This window comes from Miscanthus floridulus, chromosome 15, assembly GCF_019320115.1.
Source record: "Miscanthus floridulus cultivar M001 chromosome 15, ASM1932011v1, whole genome shotgun sequence".
NCBI lineage: Eukaryota > Viridiplantae > Streptophyta > Magnoliopsida > Poales > Poaceae > Miscanthus > Miscanthus floridulus.
In genome coordinates this window covers 54,938,892-54,959,659 of record NC_089594.1, presented here as the reverse complement: position 1 = coordinate 54,959,659, position 20,768 = coordinate 54,938,892, and the positions used below count along the sequence as shown (strand labels likewise).

Here is a 20,768-nt window from a genome sequence, read left to right as displayed (position 1 = left end):
GTAGCATACTTATTCTGTGTTGGCCTTTCAAATTCGGAACTTCAACAAACACTGAGGCAGTGAGGCACAAAGATTGAAGAAACTAACACAATCTTTCTTCGAGATGTGTGCTGTAAATTTTTCTTTCATCAAGTTTGTAACATTGCCCCTGAACGGCCTTTTGTTTTTTTGTTGGTCCACTTTGGGAGCATTAGCAACCAAATCCAAGGACCTTTTCTATGACTACGAGGATGCTTTTGATCTTGTTTTGGGCTGAGGTGGAGGAGGATGACAAGAATTCTATTTTTCCGGGGCTGATGAAGATGGAGGAGGAGGAGGAGGAGGAGTCTTCTATTTTCTTAGGGCTGATGAAGATGGAGTCAAACGAGGAGGAATAGAAGGAGACCTCTGTCTTCTCGGGGGTGATGGCAAGGGATGAGGAGTGGAGTGATCTCTGTTGGGAGATGATGAGTGATCATCGTGGGTGGGCGAAGACTCGCAGTTGTCCTCATCATCAGAGGACAATTGATGGTCAAGCTTAATGAAGCGCTTGCGCCTGGCCACTTGAGAGCCCTTGTTATGACCAAGTTTCGGCTTGTCTTTCGTTGTGGGGTACTCAATGTGTATCTTGTTATACTTCTTATCAAGTATTCTGTCAATGGTGACGCGAGCGTACACCTATGGAATTAGATGGTCATTAATGGTCCCGTCTCCCATAGGCCAGGCCTGGTCGAGCGCCACCTTGTCCTTTGTCCATTCCTGATGGATGTACAACTTGACATTGACAGGTTCAGTGATGCCGTCCACTGGATGAGGCACATTCGCATCTTCTTCATCGAGTAGGATCGATCCACAGCTGCTGCGACCCCTTAATTGTGGGCTAAAGGCAGTAGGAGTAGGGTTTTGTGGTACTCCTGACCCCTTAGATAGCAAAAATTGCTAGACTTGTGCTTCAACAGTCGCCTCAATCCGTGCATCCATTCTATCTTCCATCTCTTTTAGTCGCCTCAAACACTCTGCCTCCTATTCTACTCTACCCCTCGAGCAGCTCTGGTAAGTGTGAGATTATTTGGGGAATGCTAGTTTCCAAGGAACAACACCGGTTCCTCTAGTGCGACCAGGATGCTCCTTGGTTCCTTGTGCTTGGGTGAGCACGTATTTCTCCCTATTAGAAGTGTGAGTCCATTGCCTCACCTCCTTAGTTACCTAGGAGATCCTCTGAATGAGTTCCCTCAAGGGTGGATTTGTGGAGCTAAATCTCCTATCCTCGGCATGGCGTACATTTCTCCTCATACAGTATATTACTGATCTTGGCTCATAATGGGCGGTCTCAACTTGAATGCCTTCCTCAGCAAGGCGATCTATCTTTTCAAGTTCTGCTTCAAATTTTGGCATCTTTTTGGCGTAGCTACAAGAGCCAAGATGATGAGGATTCGTCGCTTTCTGCGAGTTCTCCTTATTCTTCCTGCTCAGTTCTAAGTACTCCTTGGATAACCTGTATTCCTTGAAATCCTGCCAGAAGCCCTTCTGCTTACTAAACTATCCACCATCAAAATCTGGCTCTTTATTTTGGAGGACAAAATGCTTGTACAATGTCCCCTTGAAATTCTTGAAGCATGTCCCCATGATTTCTTTTGCTTTTTTCTTGACTACCTCCTTGTCATACTTCGTTGGGAAAGTAAAATATTCTAGGATCTTGATATCCCACATGTAATTCTTCTCACTTTCGGGAACCCTCCATGGGTCATTATCTTTCCCAATCCACTTCTTGTATCTAATTCGGATGAAGTCCCTTACAAGTAACCCGAGTATAGTCTTGTATTTGGTCAAAGCTATAGGCGGTGAGAGTGGTTCCTCGAATTCATCGAACTCAGTGATGTGCCTGTGTGCATTCCTACCAACAGGAAGCTTTGACATGCCTCGCTTGGATCTAGCCTTCCTGCTACCCAAACCCTCTGGCTCCTCGGCCGGTGGAGGCTCTTGCTGGAGACTCCAAGTAAGCTATGACCCTCTCAATTGATTAGTCACATGGTTACATGTGGCTACATAGTCACATGGTACCAAAGTTACCTGGCCATCTTGGTCATTTTGACCCAGCTCGAGTAGGCCAGACGGGGTCTATGGCTACTCGTTCTCATCATCCTGATTGACACCATCACCGTTTGTCGGATCATGCGGCTCTCTTGTCCCAGCGATATCAGCCGCTTCTTGTTGTCTATCTGTTCTTCGGCGATGGGGTAACAAGCGACGACGAGTCATGGCCGTGATACGATCATGGTTAGTTTTGGCTGTTGACAACTACTAATAGCATATGCAAAAATAAAGAGAACATAAACTTAGCATCAAACACAAACACCAAAATGATGTAGCAATTCCAAAAATGAGATGGAACCTAGTTGGGGAAGCTACATAGAAAACTAATTCATTGCAAGTGGTCACCCAAGTCACAAAAAAGGTACAAAACTAGTTCCTATCCAGTCTTCTAATGACACCAACTAGGATACAACATCAACAAAACCATCATGAGATAACACACGTTGCTGCAAATTAATATATGTACTGTAATTTTACACCTTCTATATTATAACTAGTGGCTTTGATTTAACTGTTGTACCCGAATTCTGGTGCATGTTAACTGGGCAACAAATTTTAACAAACTATTACTTCCAATTCACACCATAGTATGAAAACACACACAATTCATTCCACCACAATCTACTCTCGTATGCAATTGAAGCTCATATGCAAGAAGGAAGGGGGGGGCAGAGCCCAGGTTGGCATCGGCTAACCTAACAGGCATTTCATCAAACACATAGCGGGTAGTGAGCCACGCACTCACCATAGGGGGTGGGGAAGCAGCTGTTTGTGCGCTCCTGAAGGCCCTGGCGGTGGGAGTGCAGGCATGGAGGAGGAGGGGCACGGCCGGCGTTGTGGATGATGAATGAGGGCACGGATGGCGTGGTGCTCCGGTGTGGGGTGTTGGACGACGTCGCGGGCGCTGGCGCTGGACTAACGGGGATGCATCAAGGGGACACTCGGGCATCGGGGTCGAAGAAGAGCAGCACGAGGCTGGGAACGGCGACAAGGGGGGCAATGGACGGGTGCGTGGGCGGCGGTGGTGCCCGTCGGCGTGGGGTGGTGCTTCGGCGGTGCGGGGGAGGGGTTGGCGCAGGGTTGAAATGACTATTGAAAATTTCACCCCATGCCTTACTTTTATCCCAATGGCTCGTCACTACCGGTTGCAAGGTCTAAACTAACAGTGATGAGGCAACATCACTGCTGGGCCATTCCTGGACCCTATAGTGATGGGGGTGCAACAATTACGGGCTAAGTAGCATATCTTGTCCGTTTCTTTCAAAATCCTCTGACTGGTGCAACGGTTAAGACCAGCGCAATATAGCCCCTGAGACCCGTGTTCAAGTCCCAGGCTTCCCAATTTTTGGTTTAATTTTATAAATTATTAAGTGCTCTAAAAGGTCAAAAAGAAAATATAAAATACGCCTTGACACACCTCCATACTAGCATGGCGGTTAAGACTCAGAACTCTGGTCCTCGAGACTCAAGCTCGAACCCGAGGGCTAGCACAATTTTTTTAATTTTTTATAAATCACTATCGGTTTTCAAAATGAACCAACAGGGATAACCAGCATCATTGTCGGTTTCGTCTCATCACTGCCATTTTTTGAAACCGACAGTGATGTTTATATGTATAAAAAATTTCCTTTTATATACTAAATAAATAGAAGTATGTGTATTCCTATGTCGAAGTGGCTTAATTTTTTTTGGCAAGCATGCAACCCCACATAGGATCTTTGGTTTTTCTGATCAATTTTTTTATTTATTATATTTTTTTATGTACTGAATGAGACAAAAGAGGGTGAATTTCATCTTGGACCCAATAGATTTTTTTCATCGACTTCCACAAAATTCTTATCCCTAGGGCACATGAGAGCTTGTATAAAAGTTTGGCACCATTCTGGATCTTTTCGTGGGTAGACTCCATTCAACCTATAATTAATCGGTGATGTCACGTGAAAATTCAATTAAACCTCAAAAAGTAGCAAACCATCTCCAAAAAAATCCCAAACTTGGTGTTTCCTTGACCCGTGGCATGTGCAAGCCTAAGAAAAAGTTTGAGACCAATATGACACCAAAATGCATATGAACCACAAAAAACTTGATAACCTATGTATATAGTTATGATTCGATGAAAGGGCTTATGTACCTCTGTGAAGCATCTATACTCCGCCTATGTCGAAATGACTTGAAATTTTTTTGGCAAGCATGTATACCCAAATTAAGGCCCCACATAAGATCTTAGATTTTTCTGTTCATTTTTTTATTATTATATTTTTCTCTGTGCTAAATGAGACAAAAAGAGGGTGAATTACATCTTCGACCCACTAGATTTTTTCATTGACCTAAACAAAATTTTGATCCATAGGGCACATGAGACCCTGTGTAAAAGTTTGGCACCAATCTGGATCTTTTCGTGGGTAGACTCAGTTCAACCTATAATTAATCGGTGTCGTCGCGCGGAAATTCAATTAAACCTCAGAAAGTAGCAAACCATCTCCAGAAAATCCCAAACTTGTGGTTTCCTTCACCCGTGGCACGTGCAAGACTGAGAATAATTTTGAGACTAATGCGACAACGGAATGTAGATTTCTAGTTGCCCAACAAATATGAGAGTTCGTATGTGGGTGGGATCGATGTATGTGGCTAGCTGTTTGTTTTATCCCTGCCGATTTTTAAATAGAACTAATAGTGAAGGTGCATATACGTAAAGGCCCGTGGTTAAGTTTTAACAACAACAATATATTTATTTAGATAGAGTATAGAAATACATAAAAAAATAGCAAAAATATTAGAAATAAATTACATATACGATAACAAAGACCTTACACTAAAATTACATATACGATTACGAAGACCTATTTGCATATAGGTCAATGTTATAATCATTGTGTATCAACACATTATAATTTAACCACCTTAGTAGCATTCTTCTAGTACCAACTAGGGTCAAACAACAGCAACGAGGTGGTCTATGAGCTATACCGATTGGTGATGACAAGGTGGCATCGATGAATCCATGCCTCTGCTGTACATGGCCATTTTCTCGGTACAGTCCAGAGCACACCAGATTGAGCTCGGCACTGCACCTAATGAACCAATGTCGCTCTAGGATAGGAAATTGCCCAAAGCACACCAGGTGCTCTCTGGACATACAGTCCAGAGCATAGCAGCAGCAGATGGCTCTATGAACCTCGCGGCGTCTCTAATCTTCGTCGTTGCTCTATCTTCAGTAGCATTCGTCTAGTACCTCTTGTGTGCACCATTTTGGTGGACTATGACACATAACGATATCTGTACAGTGGAGGGCTTTCTCCCATAGAGGGGCCATGTATGTGGAAACTAGCAAACAGAGAACGAACTGGAGAGATAAACAACAAACAAACAAAGTTACAAAATAAACACAAGTACTAGCCATGGAGAGGCTCCCTAGCAGGGCGCCATTTTATAGGCTAGCTATCGTGGTAGGTGGGAGTAGTGCTCCTGCTATGGTGATTAGTGGGATCACTATTGGCCCGTGGAGGGAATATTCTTATCACTATCGGTTTTCATAAAAAATCGGTAGTGATAGGGGTCATTAGTGCCAGTTTTTAGAACTGGTGTGGCAGAACCTCCTAAATTATAGGGCCCACATGCACCTGTCACTGTCCAATGACCTCTGATGACTACTGCATATGTTCCCTAGTAACTTAAGAAGGCTGTTAGGTGTCCTCAGAGAACCCTGAATCATCCACGATTTTTCGAGCAGGATCCCATTACAGAGTCATTGTGGTATTACAACATTTATTCAAATATCTACATCAGAGTAAAATAGCGGAAGTCTTACAATAACTTAGTTTACAAACCAGTTGTTTCAAACCTTACAAACTAAGTTTGATAATTATAACAAACCATAGTAGTGGAGTGGCATTAGCAACATAAAACAAAACACGCAATATAAGTACCCTTGCCCAAGGGTCACACATTCACTTATCATCATCGATTTAAACAATAGTCATGCAACATGGTCCAAGACAGACCTGCGCATGAGTCTCACCTACAACAAGGGTCAACAAACCCTGAGTACAAAAGTACTCAACAAGACTTAACCGGAATAAAAACTTATAAGACTCAGGAATGCAGGCTCAGGGATTCAAGGTATGGCTTTAGCAATAAACAAGGTTCTTTTGCGTAAAAGCTTTCTAACAAGATTCTTTCTTTCAACATTTGTATCTCCATATCAATCATATATAAAGCTGACATGATCCATACTGAGATCATGAAACCTCATATTAAACTCGTTCTCAAAACTTCCTCAAGTTTTAGTTATTAACTACGATGATGAATAGTGAGTTGAGTCTCCATAACCGATGAGCAACGATGATTCAAACCGATTAAAACCCAGCTGGGGATTCTCAACCACATGACATATGCAAGTCCCTGACCTACATATACCAACCTGCCCTTAGATCCTCTAAAACAAGAACGGGTCCGCGCCACCCGAGACTATAGTACTCCACCAATCCAGCCCATTACCATGTGGGTACACGCTATTCTCGCCATCTCTCCACTCCCAGTGCGCTGAGTAGCCATTCTCGTAATAGAATAGCCAAGTTAAGGCTTACTAGGAGTATGTGGCTAGTACTACAAAGTCTCACCTCATGCAATTCAACAACGGACGGTTCTTAATCGACACAGGCGGAAAGAACCCGCTCACAAGACCTCCATGTCTTGTGGCTCTCACACACCGAGTCTGCATGGTCTAGATTTGTTACTCCACATGCTCATATCTCATGACAACATAAGTAACTAATCATATCAAAATCCCATGTAATATCTCGTAGGTGATAGGTAATCACCCAACTTTTATCGGTCTAAGCATGGCTAAGCATAATTAGGCATTCTCGAATTGAAACTAGGTAACAAGGTTGATATGGAAAAACAAGGTCGGCAATGCACCAATTAGGTTTTCACTCAACTCCTAATCACTTAATGCAATATTGAAAAGCAAAAGCAATATAAATTTGTAAAACACAAGGTAGGTTTAAATGCATCCGAGGCTTGCCTTGATTGACTGGAAAAGTTAGGTTTCGGAGACGTTCCACAAATATGAAACCCGACCTCAACAGATGGATTAACTTCCTCCAGAACTTGATTGACTACCACATTCTCGCTTTTGTTCACTACACATAGTAACAATGCCTTGTTTAACATGATGCGAGATATAAAACATGATGCTTGACGATGGATGCAAAAGTTAATAACTTGAATACAACTTTCCTTCGTGGTACAGTTGCAAACCAACAGCTAACTAAACCTTTTCATAAACTCAAACACTTATTTTAAGTACCAAGAATTATGTTATACTAATGACCCAAGATCATCACTCAATAAAAAATTCAAACAAAACCTAAGTCATTAAGGTTTACTATTTGCTTTTATGAATTAATTATTTAATTAAAAGATATGAAATAAATCAACTTTCTCCAAATGAGCTAAATTTTTTTGTGAAGGCTTATCACATGATAACTAAGTGGCAAAATAATTTTCATAAATTTTGGATAAATAATAAAGCCTAGAAAAATCATGGAAACTCATTTATTAATTAATTAGAGCAATTTTTATCACATTCAAAATGTACTGAAAATCAACATTTAATATTTTTGACCGCCGGTATCTCACCTCCGGTGAGGTCTCCGGCCACAGCGAAGGTACCAACACATTCCCCACATCACAACGCATCGATTGGAGGCACAAGCTAGACCAATTACGGCGGGGTTCGAGCATGACGCCGGCCATGGCGGCCACGACGGCGCGGCTACGCTACGCTGGTGAAACAAGGCTGGTAGTAGTTAAACAAAGTGCCTTGGGAAGAATCAGGAGCTCACCCCAAACATGCTCGAGCAGAAATCTAGGACCGGAGGAGCAATGGTGAAGCGGGTCGACGATCACTACAAACACGGCGGCGCAAGCTACGTCGACAGTGGTGTTTCGGTGACTGCAGTGGACAAAAAGGTCACCCAACAAAGCACAAAGCATTATGGCAACATGGCGAAGCAGGAGCTATGCTAAGCAAGAGCAAAGACGCACCATGGAGTGCTGGCCACGGTGACACACACTCGACGGTGGTGCTGCCGACCGCGGGGAAGAAAGGCGCGCACAGTGGTTTCCCAATGGAGTCAAGCTTCAAGGGCTGGTCGGCTGGGTGTGCAAGGAGCAATCGGAGCTATGATGGGCTTTGCTATGACTGGTATGTGCTATGGCGACGGCACAAGCTCGACGGAGCAACGGCGGCGTCGTCGGGAAAAATAGGGGAGAAGAACGGAGAAAAACGGCGACGGTGAAGACCTTATAACGTGACTCAGAAGCAAGAAGAAGCCACGCCGCAGCCTTCTCCATGCCAGTGCGAAGCTGAATGTGGCCCTGAGCGTGCCTGGAAGACGTCAGAAGCTCGCCGTCAGTGAGGTGTCGCCCGAAGACACTGTTCATAGAAATTACCGAATTGCCACTCGTCTATTTTCCCAAATTACTCCCAAATTTGTATGGTAACTCAAAAATCTCCAAAAATAAAAGTTGTTCCAAATTCAATGTTCTACAACTTTTCTTTAATAACCATACTCTAATTAGGTCTACATTTTGAAATGCAAGTTTAAAATCAAAAGGGGACGCTTTAAGTACATTTGCCTTTTCAAATTACTTCAAATTTTATATAACAACTTTGAAAACTCCAAAAACCAACTTTGTACACCTTGACAAGCTCTACACTTTTCCTTTTAGGCTCAACCCCAAAATGTGCTTAGATTTTGAATTAGGTTTTCCAGGGTAAAATTAAATGCTGAAATTAGGGGTTTTCGGAAATCCAATCCAATACAAAAGTTTTGAACTTGATTAAATCCACACAAGTCAACACATATAACATAAAAGTAAACTTGTTTTAGTGGATACACATCAAAATTTCCACTAACACCAAAATGATGTGCAATGCATATGATGACATGGTAGGTTTTAGTATTTAAAACTACCCGAGGTGTTACAACCGGTAGTGATTCCATGTATCACTGTTGGTTTTTATGCAAAAACCAATAGTGATAGGCCTACCAAAGTAGCTAGCGCTGCTGCAGGTGCTCAACTTTTATTTTCTTAAATCAGAGCCACTATCGCGTGCTTTGGATAAAAAAATAAAAAAATTGTCCCTCCTAGGTTTTGATCCGAGGGAGCAGGAAAGAGGGATTAGTGGCTTAACCGCTGCGTTAAAGGAGGATTTACGTTAGGAAATATTTTGTTATTTTTTATAGTTTAAGTTGAGGTTCATTTAATTCTAGTAAAAATATAAAAAAGTTTGCCACACCTAGGATTCAAACCAAGGGCGTGGGCTTCACAATAGCTGGCTTTTACCGCTGCGCTATGATAGGGAGTACATCAAGGTAGGTTTTCTTTTTTGTTTTATCCTCTAAATGGGACTTAATTAATTTGAGATGTAGATTATAGGGCCTTAACCTGCTGCACTAGCATTAGGGATTACGTTAGTTTAGGTTACATTTTTTCTTTTATCCATTTAGTGCATGTAAATACATATAATTTATTGTAAAATAATACAAATATTTGTGTCTCGATTATTTGATTCCATGATGATTAATTAATGGTCTATAATTATCAAATAATATTGTTTTTGAACATCATCTCAATATTTGATTACATAGTCAATTATTTAATTTTAGAGAAGCGCGCAAAATATAAATTTGATTACATAGTTGGTGAACAACGTCCAAATAATAATTACATAGTTAACAATAATCTAACTATCTTTAGGTGCATCAACAATGAGGGCCTTATTGTGATCAAGCCATACGTAAGCAGGTTCATAACCCTCTTGAAGGATAGGTAGTGGTACATTCACCTTGAATGGAGGCATTTCCTGATAGCCTCTGTAGTCTTCTTCGTCCGTCACTCCATCGACACCAACAATCTTCCTTTTCCCTTCTAGGACTACTTTTAGCCTTCCTTTTGTCTTGTTGTCCCTTGCATAGAATACTTGCCTAACATCTTTTGTAAGGACGAAGGGGTCGTCTCTGTATGCGGTCTTAGTGAGATCAACGGTAGTGAACCCTTCGCTATCAGTGTTGATTTCCTCGAGCCGGACCCACTGGCAGTGAAAAAGAGCTACCTTAAATGGACCATAGGCTAGCTCCCATATCTCCTCTATGAAACCATAGTGTGTCGCCCGCACGTTGCCGTTTTCATCATAAGCATCAAAACAAACACCACAATTTTGGTATGTGCTCTTTCTATCTTGCTTTTTTGTGTAAACTAAGAATCCATTGATCTCATACCCTTGGTACTTAAGATATGTACTTGAAGGTCCCTTGGCTAAGGCATCCAATTGATTACCCAACTTTATTCCAAGCAAGCGGTGTTGCAACCAGTTGACAAATTCCTCCTTATGTTTTTTTATCTAGCCAAGCCTGTGACCTACTCGAATACAGAGTTTGCAGCGATTGCCTATGCTCGTCAATGTATGGCATCACACCCCTGGCTTGTTGGAAAACAATGAACTGTGCCTGTCTAAAAGAAACAGGGTCATCTACTATAATATATTTCTCCCTAATCGTTCCTTTGACACGTAGTCTTCCCTCATGATGAGATTCTGGAACTCCGACCCTTTTGATGTCTAGGTAATATATGCAAAACTCAATGGTCTCCTCCATTGACCAGCCTTCAACCATGCCCTTTCTGGCCTAAATCTGTTCCTAACATACCTTCGGAAAACTTTCATCAATCTTTTGAAAGGGAACATCTGATGCAGGTACATTAGGCCAAGGGCTCTAATTTGGTCAACAAGATGAATGAGCAGATGCAATGAGATATCAAACTAAGCCGGCGGGAAATGCCCCCTTTTTTGAGATTGCGTTGAAGTACAAGCACAACTTTATGATTGGGGTGCGGACCTTTGGGGAGGATACCATGCAGGGCAACAGGGAGCAGCTGAGTTATAATGACATGACAGTCATGGGCCTTCATAGGGCCATAGTTGAACTTGAGTTCTCTCATGTTCACTAGCCTCTTTGGGTTCGCACAGTAGCCCGTCAGGACTTTGAGTTCATTGAAGAAAGAAATAAGTGCATGCTTTTCTTTCTTCTTCAATGTCCATGAAACAACCGGAAGTTCGAATTGGCCATTCTCTAGCTCCACGGGATGTAGCTCCTTGATTCTCAAGTGTTGCATGTCTAGGCATGTGGCTAGTGAATCCTTTGATGTCCCCCTAGTGTCCATCAAGGTGTTAAGTGTGTTAGCGCACACATTTTTAGTGATCTGTATGGGATCAAGACAGTGGCGTACGCTCATAAATGGCCAGTAAGGTAGTTTCTAAAAAACTAATTTTTCTTCCAAACGCTCCCATCAGGCACTGCTACTGCATTGTCCCCCTTCCCAAGGACAACCTCCAATTTGTTGAGTTCTCAAAGTATCGCAGACCCATCTTGATATTTTAGAGCTAAGCATTTCTCAATAGTATTGTTGAAATCTTTTCTGTTCCTATGGTAAGGGTGATCCTTTGGTAGGAACCTACGGTGCCCCATATAAACTATCTTTGAGTTATTTGGTAGATTTACCGCATCGATGTCGTCCAAGTACTCGACACATCCAGTATAGCCTTTTGTCTTCTCTTCGGATAATGAACCTTGACCTGGCAGGTTGGTGATTGTAGTGATAAGTACTCTCTTGATCGTGATATGTTCCTTTTTGTAATCGTCTCAAACATCCAGCACACCCTTTTTAAACATCTCCACTAGTTCATCGATCACTGGTTCTAGAAACACATCAATGTTATTCCCTGGTTATCTTGGCCCTTGGATCAGTAGTGGCATCTGGATGTATGACCGCTTCATACAGACCCAAGGTGGAAGGTTGTATATGCAGAGCGTCACTGGCCAGGTGCTATGATTGCTTCTAACCTGGTTGAAAGGATTCATCCCATCTGTGCTCAAAGCAAACCAAAGGTGCATTACCTCTCCACCAATGTCCTTATAGAACATTGTATTGATAGTCCTCCAGTCATGCCCATTGGTGGGGTGCCTCATCATTGTATCTTTCTTACGCTCTTTGTCATGATAGCGCAACAGTTTGGCTAACTTTGCACATGCAAACAGCCTATGCACCCAGGGAGCTATAGGAAAATACCAAATAACCTTTATGGGACCTCCTCTGGTCTTGGTACCCTCATCTGATAGCCCTTCCTTGTACCATGGAGCTTCAAACTTGGGGCACTTGTCCAAGTCTTTGTATTATTCTCCATGGTACAATATGGAATCATTGGAACATGCGTGAATTTTTTCAACCTCGAGGCCGATGGGGCAGATCATTTGCTTGGCCAAGTATGTCTTTTCTGGCAACTCATTTTTTTCTAGGAGCATTTTCCTTATTGTACCTAACAACTGATCGAAGCATTTATTGCTCAATCCGTTTGTCAATTTGAACTCTAACAACATGATGTCGGCTTTCAGTTTGCTCATTCGACAATTCTTATACAATGGTGTTTTGCCATCTTGTCTCATTTTCTCTAGCTTTTTTAGCTGTCTTTCACTAAGACATCCGGTCTCTACATTACATAGCAGCTGAGAAATGCCATCGTTATCCTCGATGTCATCAGCTATTGTGTTCCTAAACGCATTATTAACTGTGGCCATAGGTTTTGGTGTTGTAGCACCCAGTTTTAAGAACAAAACTAGATACGCACCATGATGTGACCATGCCAGCGTCGAGAACCTCGGCGACCTCTCCCACCACCTCGGCAAGCTCTCCGACCACCTCGGCAAGCTCTCCGACCACCTCAGCGAGCTCTCTGACCACCTCGGCAAGCTCTCCGATCACCTCGGCGACCTCTTTGACCACTTCACCGACCTCAGGTGACCTCTCCGACCACCTCACCGGCTGATACACCACTCCAAGTCCCTACTAGACCAATCATCCGTAGCCGCGCCCAAAAGATACAGCAAGAGGTGCACGCGCTACTTTGTGAATTTCAATTAAACATTGATGGTAATTTCGAGCTACCTAAGTCATGCATGTTGTTATTACTCAGGTACTCCTGAGAAGGAAGACAAGGATACATCAAGGATGGATCAGAGAGAAGAGCTACGTTCGAGTCAACCTAGCATGATGGAACCATCCAGAAGAAACAGTCATATCTTTTGTCTCCCAAAGGCTATGAAGGTGAATGAGTACTTGTTGGAGAGATCTTGAAGCCTAGTTTCCAATGCTATCATGCCGACCAAGTTTGGAGTGTCCAGCGTGGTGTCCGACCTAGTTTTAGTGAAGACTGCTCTGAAGCTCAATAGTCTGCATGAAGCTAAAGATCTCATGCAAAACTATACCATTCTACAATAATTCATGGTGCATAGCATACATGGTTGGAAAGATGATGAAGTTAGCTTTCCAACGCATCTAATGGTTCATCATTTGGACTTTCCAGGAAGGAGTTATGACCAAAACATTAAAGACTGCACCGAAGCCTAGAAGACGCGCGGAAACTGAAGACCACTTTGTGAATGCTCTAGGCCGTTGACCTTCCACCTCCCAACCTAGGCTTCTTTAGTTCACATCTATCTTAGAGTTTTCTGATAGTATAAATATTACCTCTAGGCTACTAGAAAAGGTCTTTTTGATGATTTGATAATTCCAGTGATATTGCAGCCGAGCTGCCGAGTGCTTACTCAAACCCTTGTTCTTCCTTGTTCTTCCTTGGACTTGTGAAGAGATTCCTCTGGAATCTACTAGTTTGTGCTCTGTGGGTTCTAGTACGGCTGCCCCGCCTTGTGTGGATTAGCTCTGGTTGTGGTTCTGCGGTCGTTCGGAGATCGAGTCTAAGTCTTCAGTGGTTTCAGGTGTCTCTCTCCCCGTCGCTTGGTCGCATCCAACCTTGGTCAGGTATAAAGCTAGTTACTCCGTTGTTCTTCTGCAAGTTATCCTTTTATCCCTACTACCTTGTTGCAAGTTATCTTGATAGTGACCTACTATCAGTGAAGATCGGGCCAACTCCCGTACTGAAATAGTTCAGTACCTATCATTTGGTATCAAAGCTTCGGATTGACACGGTAGGTCTTGCCAGTCATCCACATCGTTATCCTTGTTTAATCTACTTCATATATTTGTGTTTATTCATATCCTATAGTCCAAAGCCACACAAAAAAAAACCTATAACCTTTTCAGTGGTACTGTTACAGTTGTGTTTTGTGTTCATCAAGTTGCTAGTCACCACCAGTTTATATAAAAAAATTGAGTTGTGTCATTCGTTACCGCTGTCGGTGTTATAAAAAAATAGATCAAAGAAAAAGGGAAGAAAGAAAGATTAGTTTCAAAAAAAAGAGAGTGAAGTGAAAAGATTTTGAAGGATCTGTGTTGTGGTGTATTGCTGAAAATTTTAGTTTACATATTTGAGTTGGCAGGTGATCTTGTTAGCAGCAATGTCGTATCTTTGAGCACATCAAACCACTCGGTTGGCAGTACCGTAGCCCTCCTTGTTAGCCACCTATAGCTCCACCAAAAACCTGAACCTAGGACGTTCGATTCGTAATCCTTACGACCTCTCTACCACCTCCGTTGAAGATGCCACACTAGCACTATCACGGTCCTTGAGATCAGGAAAGAACTTGGGTAAGTAAAAGGTGAGATCGAGTGTTTTCACAAATTTACCTATTCCACTTTTTCTTGCAACTAGTCTAACATGGCAGGATCCAATTCGAGTATTCATGGTGGAAACCTTGGAGATGGGGAGCCCCCTGTCTCACGAGCTGAGGTGCGCCACATGGCAAACTCGCTGGTGGAGGCGATGGAGAGGATGCTTGACGCTCGTCTTCCCACGGAGGGAGGCCGAAGGTCACATTGTCGTCATGAAGAAAATCATCGAGAGGAGTCTGGTGATGAGAATTCTAGTTTTGGCCATGGATTTGATCGCTTCGGCGATGGCCATGGAGGACATGGTGGTGGTCAGCCAGTGCTGGTTTTGATAATCAGCATGGTGGCCGTCGTGCACATGGACGTCGTGTACGATTTGAAGATGAAGATGAGGTTCATGATGAGTATGAGGCGGGATTTGATGATAATGAAAATCCTTTTGGTCACCATGGGCATTTTGGATAGCCACATGAACATCGTCGTGGTGCTGGTCCTGATGGGGAAAATCATCAGTGGTCATCGCAATAGAGATGATCCGGATAGCATTGCTCGTGTAAAGTTGAGTGTTCCAAATTTTTCAGGGAAAGAAAATGCTGATGCTTATCTTGAATGGGAGGAGCAATGTGATCAGATTTTTAGAGTGCATAATCTTTCTGATCAGAGGCGTGTCAACCTTGCTTCTGTTGAGTTTTCAGGTTACTGCTCTCACATGGTGGAACCAAGTTCAAGAAAATCAACTGTGTGTTGGGACGTGATCATATCAACACATGGGCTGAGATGAAGAGAGTGATGAGAAGACGCTTTGTGCCATCAAGCTATCAGCGTGACCTCCGCAATAGGTTACAAACAGTGAGACAAGGATCGAAACCTATTGATGACTACTTCAAGGAGATGGAGTTACTCTTGGTGAGATCTGGAATTAGAGAAGATGAAGAGTAAAAAATGGCAAGATTTTTGAATGGTCTCAATGAAGAAATTTTAGGTTTTGTTGAGATGTTTCCATATCATAATTTGCAAGACCTTGTTGATCAAGCTATGCGCACCGAGAGAAAAATTCAGCAAGAGGGACGAAGAAGGTCTTATGGGAGCCAATCAATTTCAGTCCCATGGCATCGGCAGCAGTCCGGTACCTTTATTGGTGGGGGAAGATCACAAGGAGTTGCTACTAGGCCTTCTCCATCCATTGGTGCTGCAAAGACAATGGTTTCTACTGCTTCTTCACCTGCAATTCAGCAAGAACAGTGACGTCCTGCTGCAAGCATAGCAACCCCTTCTATTGCATTAGCTGCTGCTTCTTCTTCCCATACCCGAGGCATTGTTTGTCACAAGTGCTAGGGTCAGGGACATATTGCTGCTCAATGTCCTAGTCGAAGGACCATGATTATAAATGAGCAAGGTGAATGGGAATCTGAAAGCGAACCTGAGGAAGAAGCTCCAATATATGATGAAGAAATTATGCAAGATAAAGGTGATGAAATTCAACCTGATGATGGAGACAACAATTGCTTCATTTCTCACCGAGTGCTTAGTGTTACTGCTATCCAAGAAGAGAATAATCAGTGGCACAATCTTTTTCACACCCAGGGCATGATCAAGGACGAGTTGTGTCCAATCATTGTTGACAATGGCAGCTGCAATAATATTGCAAGTCAAGAATTAGTTGAAAGATTGGGACTGAAACAGCGGCGCCACCCTTCTCCATACAAGATGCAATGGTTAAATGATTGTGGTGCGCTGCAGTGTAACAAATATTGTGACCGTTCCCTTCTCCATTGGGTGGTACTAATGATCATGTGGGGTTTGATGTGGTTCCAATGGAAGCATGCCAATTGCTGTTAGGAAGACCTTGGTTGTATGACCGAGATGCTTAGATTTGCGGTCGTGCCAACAAGATTGTTCTCATGTACAAAGGAGAGCGCATCACTTTGCTTCCCTTGTCACTGGAGGAGATTGTGAGAGATGACCTGAAAAGAAAACAGCGAGCAAGCGAGAACCACTTACGAGTGACACACAAACATAGTGAAGGAGTGTTTCCAAAGCCAAATAAAACTCCACAACTACACAGAACCGAGCCAAAGGGAAAAGAGGGTTTAGTGATGATGGCTAGGAAGGGGGATTTAAAAGAATTGAGTGAACCCAATGCTGTGTTCTATGTACTCCTTGTACAAGGATAGTTTTCTTGTCACTAACGACTTACTCTCTACTTTGCCAAGTGTTGTCTTTGATGTGTTACAGGAATATGAGGATGTCTTTCCGGTTGAAGTACCACCAGGACTACCACCTAAGAGAGGAATCGAACATCAAATTGATCTTGTGACTGGTGCTTCACTCCCAAACCGTGCTGCCTACCACGCCTAACCCAGAAGAAACCAAGGAGATTCAAGCAACAAGTGGAAGAATTGATGAGAAAAGGGTATGTACAAGAAAGTCTGTCATCTTGTGTTGTTCCTGTCCTTTTAGTGCCTAAGAAAGATGGGTCTTGGCGGATGTGTGTGGATTGTCGAGCAATAAATAACATTACCATAAGGTATAGACACCCCATCCCTCGGCTGGATGATATGCTTGATGAACTTAGTGGTGCTATCATATTCACTAAAATTGATTTAAGAAGTGGATACCACTAGATTCGCATGAGAGAAGGAGATGAATGGAAAACAGCCTTTAAAACAAAATTTGGGTTGTATGAATGGTTGGTAATGCCTTTCGGGTTAACCAATGCACCAAGTACATTTATGAGATTGATGAATCATGTGCTTAGAGCTTTCATTGGCAAATTTGTTGTCGTTTACTTTGATGACATCTTAATTTACAGCAAGTCTCTTGATGAACATGTTGAACATATCCAATGTGTGCTTGTTGTCCTACGTGAACAGAAATTGTATGCTAACCTTGAAAAGTGCACCTTTTGCACCGACAAGGTAGTCTTTCTTGGATTTATTGTTACAGGACAAGGAGTGGAGGTAGATGAAGAAAAGATCAAGGCTGTACAGGACTGGGTGCCTCCACAGAATGTGAGCCAAGTAAGAAGCTTCCTTGGACTTGCTGGTTTCTATCGGCAGGTTCGTGAAGGATTTCAGCACTATTGCTGCACCAATCAATGAGCTGACAAAGAAAGAAGTGCTTTTCAAGTGGGGAGAAGCACACCAGAAGGCATTTGAAGAATTGAAGATGAAGTTAACAATAGCCCTAGTCCTTGCACTCCTAGATTTTGGTAAGTCATTTGAAATAGAATGTGATGCAAGTGGAGTTGGGATTGGAGGTGTGCTCATGCAAGGACGAAGACCAATTGCATACTTCAGTGCAAAGCTAAGTGGTCTAACTCTAAATTATTCAGTTTATGATAAAGAATTATATGCTCTTGTTCGGAGTCTGGAAACCTGGCAACATTACCTTTTCCCTAAAGAATATGTGATACATTCAGATCATGAATCATTGAAACACCTTAAAGGACAACTAAAACTGAATAGAAGACATGCAAAATGGTGTGAATTCATTGAATCATTTCCCTATATTGTCAAGTACAAGAAAGGAAAAGAGAATGTTGTAGCAGATGCGTTGTCTCGACGTCACACTTTGCTAATCCCAACTTGACACTAAGATTCTTGGATTAGAAAGCATAAAAGGTTTATATACAACTGATTCATATTTTGCTGAACCATATTCCAAGTGTCGAGATGGCAAAGGATGGAAAAAACTTTCATGTGCATAATGGGTTTTTGTTTCGAGCTAACAAACTATGTATTCTAGATTGCTCTGTTCGAATTTTACTTGTGCAGGAGGCCCACGCAGGAGGACTCATGGGCCATTTTGGCGCCAAGAAGACAGAACAAGTCCTTACCGACCACTTCTTTTGGCCAAAGATGAGAAGAGATGTGGAGAGACATGTTCTTCGCTGCGAATCATGCCACAAAGCTAAGTCTTGTGTGAATCCCCATGGATTATACACTCCTCTGCCTATCCCTAGTGTGCCTTGGGAAGATATCTCCATGGATTTTGTTCTTGGTTTACCTCGAACCAAGCGGGGAAGGGATTCCATCTTTGTTGTGGTTGATCGTTTTAGCAAAATGGCACATTTTATCCCATGCCACAAGAGCGATGATGCTTCACATATCGCTGAATTGTTTTTCAAAGAAATTGTACGACTACATGGAGTGCCACGAACCATTGTTTCTAATCGTGACACCAAATTTTTGAGTTACTTTTGGAAAACTTTGTGGGGAAAACTTGGAACACGGTTGCTGTTCTCTACGACGTGTCATCCACAAACGGATGGACAAACTGAAGCTTGTGAACCGTACTCTATCAATGCTACTGCGAGCTATCCTCAAGAAGAACTTGAAACTTTGGGAAGAAAGGTTGCCACATGTCGAGTTTGCATACAACAGGGCAGTACACTCGACCACTAAATTTTGTCCATTTGAAATTGTATATGGGTTCAAACCCACTGCTCCCATAGATCTTTTGCCTTTACCTATGCAGGAACGTGTAAACTTCGATGCAAGCAAGCGAGCCAAGTTTGTCAAGAACCTTCATGATAGAGCTCGGACAAACATTGAAAAGATGACAAGGATGTATGAGAAGCATGCCAATAAAGGTCGAAGGAAGGTGTTATTTGAACTAGGAGACTTGTTTTGGGTGCATCTATGCAAGGACATATTTCCTGAACAACGCAAAAGCAAGTTGCAAGCCCGAGCTGATGGTCCATTTAAAGTGCTACGCAAGATCAACGACAATGCTTATGAAATTGATCTGCCTAATACTTATGGTGTAAGTACCAGTTTTAATGTGGCCAACCTATCTCCATTCTTTGGATTGGAAGAGTCAAGGATGACTCTTTTTCAAGGGGGGAGGATGATGTGACCACGCCAGCGTCGGGGACCTCGGCGACCTCTCCGACCACCTCAGCGAGCTCTCCGACCACCTCGGCAAGCTCTCTGACCACCTCGGCGACCTCTCCGACCACTTCACTAACCTCGGTGACCTCTCCGACCACCTCACCGGCTGATACACCACTCCAAGTCCCTACTGGACTAATCACCCATAGTCGTGCCCAAAAGATACAACAAGAGGTGCACGCGCTACTTTGTGAATTTCAATTAAACATTGATGGTAATTTCAAGCTACCTAAGTCGTGCATGTTGTTATTACTCAGGTTCTCCGAGAAGGAAGACAAGGATACATCAAGGATGGATCAGAGAGAAGAGCTATGTTCGAGTCAACCTAGCATGACGGAACCATCTAGAAGAAATAGTCATATCTTTTGTCTCCCAAAGGCTATGAAGGTGAATGAGTACTTGTTGGAGAGATCTTGAAGCCTAGTTTCCAATGCTGTCATGCCGACCAAGTTTGGAGTGTCCAGCGTGGCGTCTGACCAGTTTTAGTGAAGACTGCTCTGAAGCTCAATAGTCTGCATGAAGCTAAAGATCCCATACAAAACTGTATGATTCTACAATAATTCATGGTGCATAGCATACATGGTTGGAAAGATGATGAAGTTAGCTTTCCAACGCATCCAATGGTTTGTCATTTGGACTTTCCAGGTAGGAGTTATGACCAAAACATTAAAGACTGCACCGAAGCCCAGAAGACGCGTGGAAACTGAAGACCACTTCATGAATGCTCTAGGCCGTTGACCTTCCACCTCCCAACCTGGCTTCTTCAGTTCACATCTATCTTAGAGTTTTCTGATAGTATAAATATTACCTCTAGGCTACTAGAAAAGGACTTTTTGATGATTTGATAATTCCAGTGATATTGCAGCCGAGCTGCCGAGTGCTTACTCAAACCCTTGTTCTTTCTTGACTTGTGAAGAGATTCCTCTATAATCCACTAGTTCGTGCTCTGCGGGTTCCATTACGGCTGCCCCGCCTTGTGTGGATTAGCTCCGGTTGTGGTTCTGCGGTCGTTCAGAGATCGAGTCGAAGTCTTCGTGGTTTCGGTGTCTCTCTCCCCGTCACTTGGTCGCATCCAACCTTGGTCAGGTATAAAGCTAGTTACTCCGTTGTTCTTCAGCAAGTTATCCTTTTATCCCCATTGCCTTGTTGCAAGTTATCTTGATAGTGACC

The 20,768-nt window shown here is 42.9% G+C and overlaps 1 pseudogene; it reads left to right on the top strand.

The window, feature by feature from the left end:
• LOC136508969 (bidirectional sugar transporter SWEET13-like) overlaps positions 1-20,768 on the top strand; it is a 39,951-nt pseudogene that overhangs the window by 3,245 nt on the left and 15,938 nt on the right.